Genomic DNA, 8,176 nt, shown 5'->3' with positions numbered 1-8,176 from the left:
CCCAGGATAGCTGGAAAAACGCCTCCCCACCCACTTTTGCCAGGAGGAGCTCAGCCTGTTTTCTTGTGGCCCTCTGTCTTCCTCCCAGTGCTGCAGGCTGCCATTTGACCCCCACCCCTTTTACTTTCCTACCACTGGAATTATTTTAACCTAGATTTTAAGTTACTCCTTCATGCATCCATGGACCCAGATTCTTGTCCACATGCTCTTTTTCAGGGTCATTGTTTCTGGCGTCATCATGATTCCCAAACCCCCAACCGCTGTAGTTCACTAGACCCCATTTCCTTCTCACAACTTGGAATAGAACCCAGGTGTCCTGGCTCCCAGCCACCCCCCACCAGCACTAGACCTCCACACCTCTCAGAACTAGGAACGGGTCTCAGACAACCTGGCTCCCTGGTCCACCTGTTCCAACTCACTAGCCCTCGCTCCCTCCAGTCATGGCATGGCACTAATCCCACTTTGCCACATGCCATGGGAACGATCTGGGTTGGGGGGTTTCTCATCAGCCGTCTAAAACAGGCAGCTTTATCCAAAGGCCCCAGCTGCTCCCTGGTCAGCCAGCCTCAGTCTAGCAGGCCCTGGATGGCCCCACAGTTCCTGTGCTCCCTGCTCAGCCCTTCACTGCACGAAGGCAAGAGGCTCTGCTCTCTCCATGCCCGCTGGATGTGGCTCCAGCACTAACCACAACTCCCCATTCATCATCCACTAAACAAATTGAAATTTAAGGGCTTGTGTCTCTAACACACAGAAAACAATTCCCATTGCATTTTAATGGGGCTGTAATTTATTGGATCAGAAATGATGGATGGCAGCAGGAGGAGGCTGCGCCCACTAAGCAAAGGGAGCCAGGCAGAGCTGTGCAGCAGGGGAGGGGCAACCAGCCCTTCTGCTCACAGCTAGGAGAATGGCAAGGCCAGCACCAGGCAGCAAGGCCTGAGCCTTCCTCTCGTGCTGCCTCCTCTGCAGCCCCTCCGGCAAGCCCCCAGCCAGGGCTCAGCAGCAGGAGCCCCTGCAGTGAGGTTCATGGGGAGCAGCCTCAGAACCGTAGCCCAGTGCCAGCTGCTCCTGGCCCCCTGCTGCCCACGGCTGACGTGAGCAAGGCACCCGAGACAGATGCAGTTTGGAAACCGGGGCAAGAACCAGCCAAGCTGCCTCAGGCCGAGTGAGCACTGGTGGAGAGAGCACAAGCACGTACCTCCCCTCCTCCAGCCTAGTCTCTCTGCTCGAGAGAGCTCGAGCTGTGCCGGGCGACGAGTGAACCGGGCTGGTTAATACAGGTGCCAGTTACCAGCCCTGAGTGTGGGCAGCTCCCATAAACAAGCCCTCACCTCAGCCAGCGCTGCTGGGGGAGCAGCGTGGCGAGCACCGCCCACCGGAAGGGACATGAGGACAGCAGCAGAGCTAGCAAGGATGTGAAGGAACAAGAAGGGTTTCTACAGGTTTGTTAGCAACAAGAAGGAGGTCAGGGAAAGTGTGGGCCCCTTACAGAATGGGGGAGGCAACCTAGTGACAGAGGATGTGGAGAAAGCTGAAGTACTCGGTGCTTTTTCTGCCTCTGTCTTCACAGACAAGGTCAGCTCCCAGACCACTGCACTGGCAGCACAGAATGGGAAGGAGGTGAGCAGCCCTCAGTGGTGAAAGAACAGGGTCAGGACTATTTAGAAAAGCTGGACACACACAAGTCCTTGGGGCCAGATGCAAAGATGGCAGAACTAGGAGCAAGGTCTCAAGTGGCAGTGGGAGGGCTAGGTTGGATATTAGGAAAACCTTTCTCCCTAGGCGGGTGGTGAAGCACTGGAATGGGTTACCTGGGGAGCTGGTGGAATCTCCATCCTCAGAGGTTTTTAAGGCCCGGCTTGACAAAGCCCTGGCTGGGATGGTTTAGTCAGGGCTGGTCCTGCTTTGAGCAGGGGTGGGACCAGATGATTCCTGAGGTCCCTCCCAACCCTGATCTTCTAGGATTCTAATCACAGCAGTGCCCCCAGCCCAGGAGGCTGCAGTCAAGAGGGGTGGGGGAGCAGTGAGCAGACTGACCCATTGCCCACAGGAGGGGTGGGGGAGCAGGGAGCAGACTGACCCATTGCCCACAGGAAGGGAGGAGGGAGCAGACTGACCCATTGCTCACAAGAGGGGAGGAGGGAGCAGACTGACCCATTGCCCACAGAAGGGGTGAGGGAGCAGGGAGCAGACTGACCCATTGCCCACAGGAGGGGTGGGGGAGCAGGGAGCAGACTGACCCATTGCCCACAGGAGGGGTGGGGGAGCAGGGAGCAGACTGACCCACTGCTCACAATGGGGTGGGGGAGCAGACTGGCCCATTGCCCACAGGAGGGGTGGGGGAGCAGACTGACCCACTGCTCACAATGGGGTGGAGCCACCTTGAACTGTTGGGCTCATGCTGATCCCTACTCCCCCATTCCCTACCCCAAAACCTCCTCTCCTTGGGGGAGAGCTGCCTGCCTCTGCAGCAACCCTGATTGGCTGCTCTTCTGCAGGAGGCGGGGCAGTGGGGAAGCAGCCAATTGGAGTGGGTTCGCCCTGGCCACAGGTATGCATGGTGCTGGCCTCCCCTTACTAGATGGAGTGAGCAGAGGTAGTGGTTGTGCTGCCTGTGGCACCTGCCCAGTGGCAGGACGTTAAAGCCAGACACATTCCAGTTAGGAACATGGCACAGCCTGTTCACAGTGCAGGCAAGCGGCCCCTGGACCAAACTCCCAGGGCCATGGGGGATTCTCCATCTCTTGAAGTCACTGAGACCGGAGCCTTTCTGGAAGCTGCTTTAGTCAAACACACATTATCAGGCTAAAACGGGGTAACGGTGAAATTTCAGGGCCTGTCTTATGTGGCAGGTCAGACCAGCTGATCTAGTGTAAATGTATGAAAGCCAGCGCAGCGGGGTCATGCTCAGGAAGTCGGAGCACTGGGACACTGGCCCCCACATCTGCACTGTTCCCTGCCTAGGAGGCAGCGAGTGACACCCAGAGCATCACCCCTTGCTGGCTGTGCCATCTCCACCACCCCCATATCAGCCTGCTGGTGTGTAATTACATTCCCCTGGGCCATGCTGCCTGTGTAGAGGCAGACGGGGAGCAGTGCTGCAGCTGTTGATCCAATTGTGATGGGAGAGATGAGGCTGCAGAACGTGCTCTGTCAACTGGGACATGCAGTACTGCAGAGCAGCTGGGAGCGGACTCCAGCCCCCTCAGCATATCTGCGGGGCTGGGATACCAGGGTCCCTGGGGAGGGGGGGGGGGCGGCACGGGGGAAAGGAGCAAAGTTATGGTAGAGGGGAAGTGGGTGGGAGTCTGGAGTCAGAGGGTTGAGGAGCAGCCGCCTGCCCCAACCACAGCACAGGAGCAGGCCCTACGTGGAGCACTGACGAATGCAGAGCCATTCTGTGCCTGACCCTGCCACCGGTTTGCCGCCCTCCTGCCCCTGCTCTCGCCACGGGCTCCAGCAAGCCACGCTCAGCGCACTTTAGCCATCCTGTGGAGCATGATTCGGCCCCTGCTCAGCTGGCCTCCCAGCTCCCAGCTCCATGCCATTCTGCTACAGAAACAGCAGCGCTGCTGAACGCACATGGCGGCTGGGAGCAGTGCCCAAGCCAAGGCTGTCCGGGGAACCAGCGTCCCCAGCCCCGCCTCAGGTCACCGCGCTGCCGGTGCCAAGCCGGTGGGCAGAGCGCCACCTGGAGGCCTTCGGCACCTACTGCAAAGGAGCAGCGGGATGGCGAACCTGCTATGAAGACCCAGGCGACAGCGCGAGGCACAGCACAGTCCTGCCTCCCAGCGGCGGAGCAGAGCGGCGTGCATGCCCCATTGATGTGGCAGGACAGCGCTGCCTTGGGGAAAGGGCCCCGGAGGAAGAGGGCAGGGCCAGGGCTGTCACTAGCCAAGCCTGAGCCCTAGCGAGCTGGCTCTCCGCACAGTAACTGCGTGTCACCCATTAGGGCAGGTATGAGGCTCAGCCACATGCTCCTCCCTGTGCTGGTCAGTAACGAGTGCATGGTCAGTCCTCCTCCTTTGCGCCCAGCGAGTGGTGGGAGCTGCCAACAGCTGCGAGGTGGCACTGGTGCAAGAAGAAGGGCTGGCCAGCAACTCTCTTGTACTCCACGCTGCTCCCCCAGCCATTCCTGGCCCTGACACAGCCTCTCAGGTAACTGGGAGCAGGTCACCCAGCCTCCTGGTGTGGCAACCCCCCTCTCTCTGGCTTGTCTAGTTAGACTGCAAACTCTTGAGGGCAAAGCTCTAGGTCTGGGCCGTGCCCAGCGCCTTGGGGCCTCCAGACCTGACTGCAACAAAGACAAATGACAATTCGTCTCTGAGTCCCTGAGCTGCCGGAGGCTCAGCTCCATACTGCTCCCCACCCCCACCCAGCTCTTCAGGGTGTTCCCCTCTTGGCTGTCGTGGAGCCTGCAGCCTGGCGGGGCAGTTGTGGGTCTCAGCCATGCCACGCTGCGGGCTTTGCTGTTACCAGACACCATGGTGGGGAAGTGAGTGACTCCTCCAGGGACGGAGCTAGAGGTGGGGTGAGAGAAGCTACGTGGCCAGCACCCCCACCCCCCGCCCTCCCTGAACACTGGCCCAGGCACTGAGGGGACTTTCAACTGCTGGGCACCAAGCACTGCTCTTCCTCCTTCGCTCCCTGCTCCAGAGCCTGGCTCAGCTCCCCTGGGATCTGACACACCCTCCTGCTTTTCCAGTCGCTCCCAGCTTTCCCCAGGGGAATCGGGTGTTGTGACACTGCTAGGGAAGCTCACTGCCTGGCTCTTGGCTGCCTGGATGGAGCTGCCAGGAGAGGAGTAGGCAGATCACAGGGGATCACACTGGAGTCCCTTGCTGCGGTGGCAGCTAGTCAAAGCCACGTCTGTGCAGCCTCACCCCAGGGCTGGCCACGTTGGGGTGTCAGCAGCAATCTCAGTGTTGGTCGCTCAAATACAGGGGCCTCCCAAAGGGCCCAAAGTTAGAAACATGTAAACACCCTCCTTGCCCCAGGCCACCACATGGCTTGCGGAAGGAGCACGTTGCCTTCGAGATTCATTCAGCAACATTTCCACTGGTTAATTAGTTCTAAACATCGTCCGTAATAAATCACAGTCAGCACCTTCCTCAGCATCGTTCCCGGTGAGACAGGGCAGGGGAGGCACGTGCCTGGTGTGTGTGTATGCGTGTCTGGGGTCCGTATGTGGGCACGTGTGAGGGGGGGTGCCTATTGCTGTGAATGAGCATGTGTATGTGGCAGGGTGGCTGCTGTGTGTGGGTGTGCATGTTGCCGTGGTGCTAGCCCACTTGGGAGCAGCTGCGAGACATTCATTTCTGCCTGTCTCTCCTGGGAGTAGGGCTCTGCCCAGTAGAGTGGCTGCTCTGCTCCTCACAGCCCAAGATCCAGCAGGGGCTGAGGGTGACCCAGGCCCAGCATGGCAGGGCTGAGCCCAGGGCAGGCTGAGGCTGCCGCCCCACTTGCAATGCCATGATGACAGGGACATGGGGACTCAAGGCCCTTTCGGAACCATTGTCTCCAGCGTTAGTGTCATGGGGGTTAAGCCACATGCACCAGACTTTCCCATAATCTCTGCAAACAACAGCCTGTCCCCTTAGGCAGGGTGCGACGGGACAGGACGGGACGGGCGGCAGCATGGATGCAGCCATGCCCCAGTGCTCTGCTAGAGTCGTGATGAGCCGGGGAAGCTGGCGCAGGGTGCATCCGCACACACCATCCCATGCTAAGGGTCTGGCTTTGCCCTGCCTCCAACTTGCTGCACCTCCTGGAGGCAGTGCACCAGAGAGGAGACAACAGGCCACCCTTGGGCCTTCTGGTGCTGGGCTGTCATGGGAGCCAGGGCCCAGCATAAACCAGAACCTGAAGGAACAACACTCTCCCGAGGGCAACAAGCACTGAGCAGTACAGAGACACCACACCCGAGCTGCAGCCTGCCTCTGCCCAGGGCTCTCCGGTGAGGAAGTGCAGGGACTGAATCAGGGGCTTCTTCCCCAACAGCTATGAGAGGGAGCCTCACCTGGTCAAAGGGCTCCCAGAGCCTTTGGGCCCCGTTCAGCCCCCACAGGTGCAAAGGGTCTCAAAGCAGCCCCAAGGCTCCCCGGGAAATTCCCTTGGACTAGAGGCCTCCCTAGCAGCCCCACAACCCACAGAGCCAGCTCTGCAGCCCCACCTGGCAGAGCCATAAGGGGATGGAGTGAAGCAGGGACTGAGACACTTAACCCCGGGACTGCCACTTTGTTCTCTGCACCTGCCTTGTTGCAGGCTAGATTCTCTCCACAGGCCCAGTTCTGCATCCATTTGTGTCAGCGTAAGTCCAGAGCAAAGCCCCTGAGGTAAACAGGGCCTGCAAACAGCTGTCTGTGCACAGGCCTCCAGGGGTGGTACCACACAGCCTGAGGAGCCAAGGGGGCTAGTGTCCCGACACTGACTGTCCTGTACCCCAACCCTTCGCTCCTCAGCACCCACCGCCTTTGTCCCACGGACACACCCACTCCCTGGCATCACAGCACAGGTCAGCCCCCTCCCACCCCCCCATCACTTTGCTGCTGTCATTGACTTTGTGCTTTTTTTATCCCACCTCCTGTTCTCATTTCATTACACTCACTGGTTCCTTCCTCTTTGATCTGCGTCTCCTCATTGCCATGTGCTTGTCTCTTCCTGCTTCCGACAGTTCCAGCGCTTATCGCTTCAGGGTGTTCTTTTCTTCTTTTCATTAAATGTTAGTGCTTATAAAAGTGAGATGGATGGGGTTAGCTGCACATGCAATGCTATCTTCTTCCACTTAGCCCTGCCGCTGCACCGCCATCCCATCCCACCCCACCCCACCCAGCCCTGGGCTCCCCACACACTGCTGCGCCAGTGCCCTGCTGCAGCACCCACCACTATGCCAGACAGAGCTCTCCACCCGCTCTGCAGGTGGAGCTCGGCTCCCACCCGCAGGCCCTCTCCCGAGCAGTAAGTGGCATGCCAGGAGTGGTACTTTGGGGCTCTGGACGTACATCTGCTAGAACCTAGGCCAACACCCAACAAACTCATTTCACTTTAGACCTAACCATTAATTGATCCTGGGAGCCAGAAGTGACCTGGGAGTGAATTAACTTGCTGAGACACTGACTTCCCTCCGCTCATTCACCCCGCCACGCCACCTCACTCAGGCTGCTGACACTAGGAGAGGGGAGGGCACTGTGCCCTGCTCACTTATGGAGACAGCAGGGAAGGGTCCCCGGCACAGCCCCTCCCCAGGAGTCTTCTGCTCCCCTGTGCTGGATAGGAGGACGCTGAGCAATTTAGCAGCCTGTGATGATGCCAGCAGTGCATGCCAGGGGTCTGTGTGTGTAGCAAATGGTTCTCAGCACCCCACAGACACAGGCAGGGCCATGCAGGTAAACACCCAGGGTCCAAGAAGGGCTGTAGGAATGAGCATCCAGAGCACTTCCAAGAGTGTCTAAAGAGGAATGAGACAAACGTCTATTCCAGGCCATGTGTGCGCGCACGGGTGCACGCATGTGTGAAACAGAGCGAACAAGCACCTGTACACAGCACTGCCTTCTGCTGGGTAACTGCACGTGTGTGCTCGTGTGCACCTGCGCACACACAACACTGCCCTCTGTTCTGCAGCGTCAGACCTGTCAAGTAGTGAAATGGCCTAACATACGGATGCTAAACATGGATGGTGCCCGGCCCTGGATGCTTGGAAAAGTCACTGCCCAAACAGCATGGTGCCACCTTGGCTCCACTACAGCTGGGAACTTCAGGGCCTCCCTTCACTTTCAGGGATGTTGGCCCTGGAAAGTCCTTGAATCTTTTCCATTTCCCACCCACCCACATCTCACAGCACTCCTTCCCCAGCAGTCACCGCCTGCCAGCTGATGGCGGCTGCAAGGCCGAGACCTCAGTGCTGGGGTCTGGAGCATCCGGCTGTGGGTGGCCACAGTGATGCCATTCCCCTGCATGCATGGATGGCACTAGACTGCAGAGCAGGAGGTGGCTTGACCCTCATGCCCTGAGGAGCTGGTGGGTCTGGGCCAGGAAAGGAGACTCGGCTTCTGGTTCAGGGAACGTCTCTGGCGTTGGAGATGTCCCGACTGGAAGCAAATGCTCAGCCTGAGGAGACCGCATTGTACTCCACAGCTGCAGCAGGACACAGACGTATTGATGCAACTCACGTCTGTCA

The sequence above is a fragment of the Emydura macquarii genome, unplaced genomic scaffold (assembly GCF_026122565.2).
Source record: "Emydura macquarii macquarii isolate MOO-44397 ecotype Brisbane River unplaced genomic scaffold, CSIRO-AGI_Emac_v2 contig_1483, whole genome shotgun sequence".
In the NCBI taxonomy this organism is placed as follows: Eukaryota; Metazoa; Chordata; order Testudines; family Chelidae; genus Emydura; species Emydura macquarii.
This window is presented reverse-complemented; position numbering follows the sequence as displayed.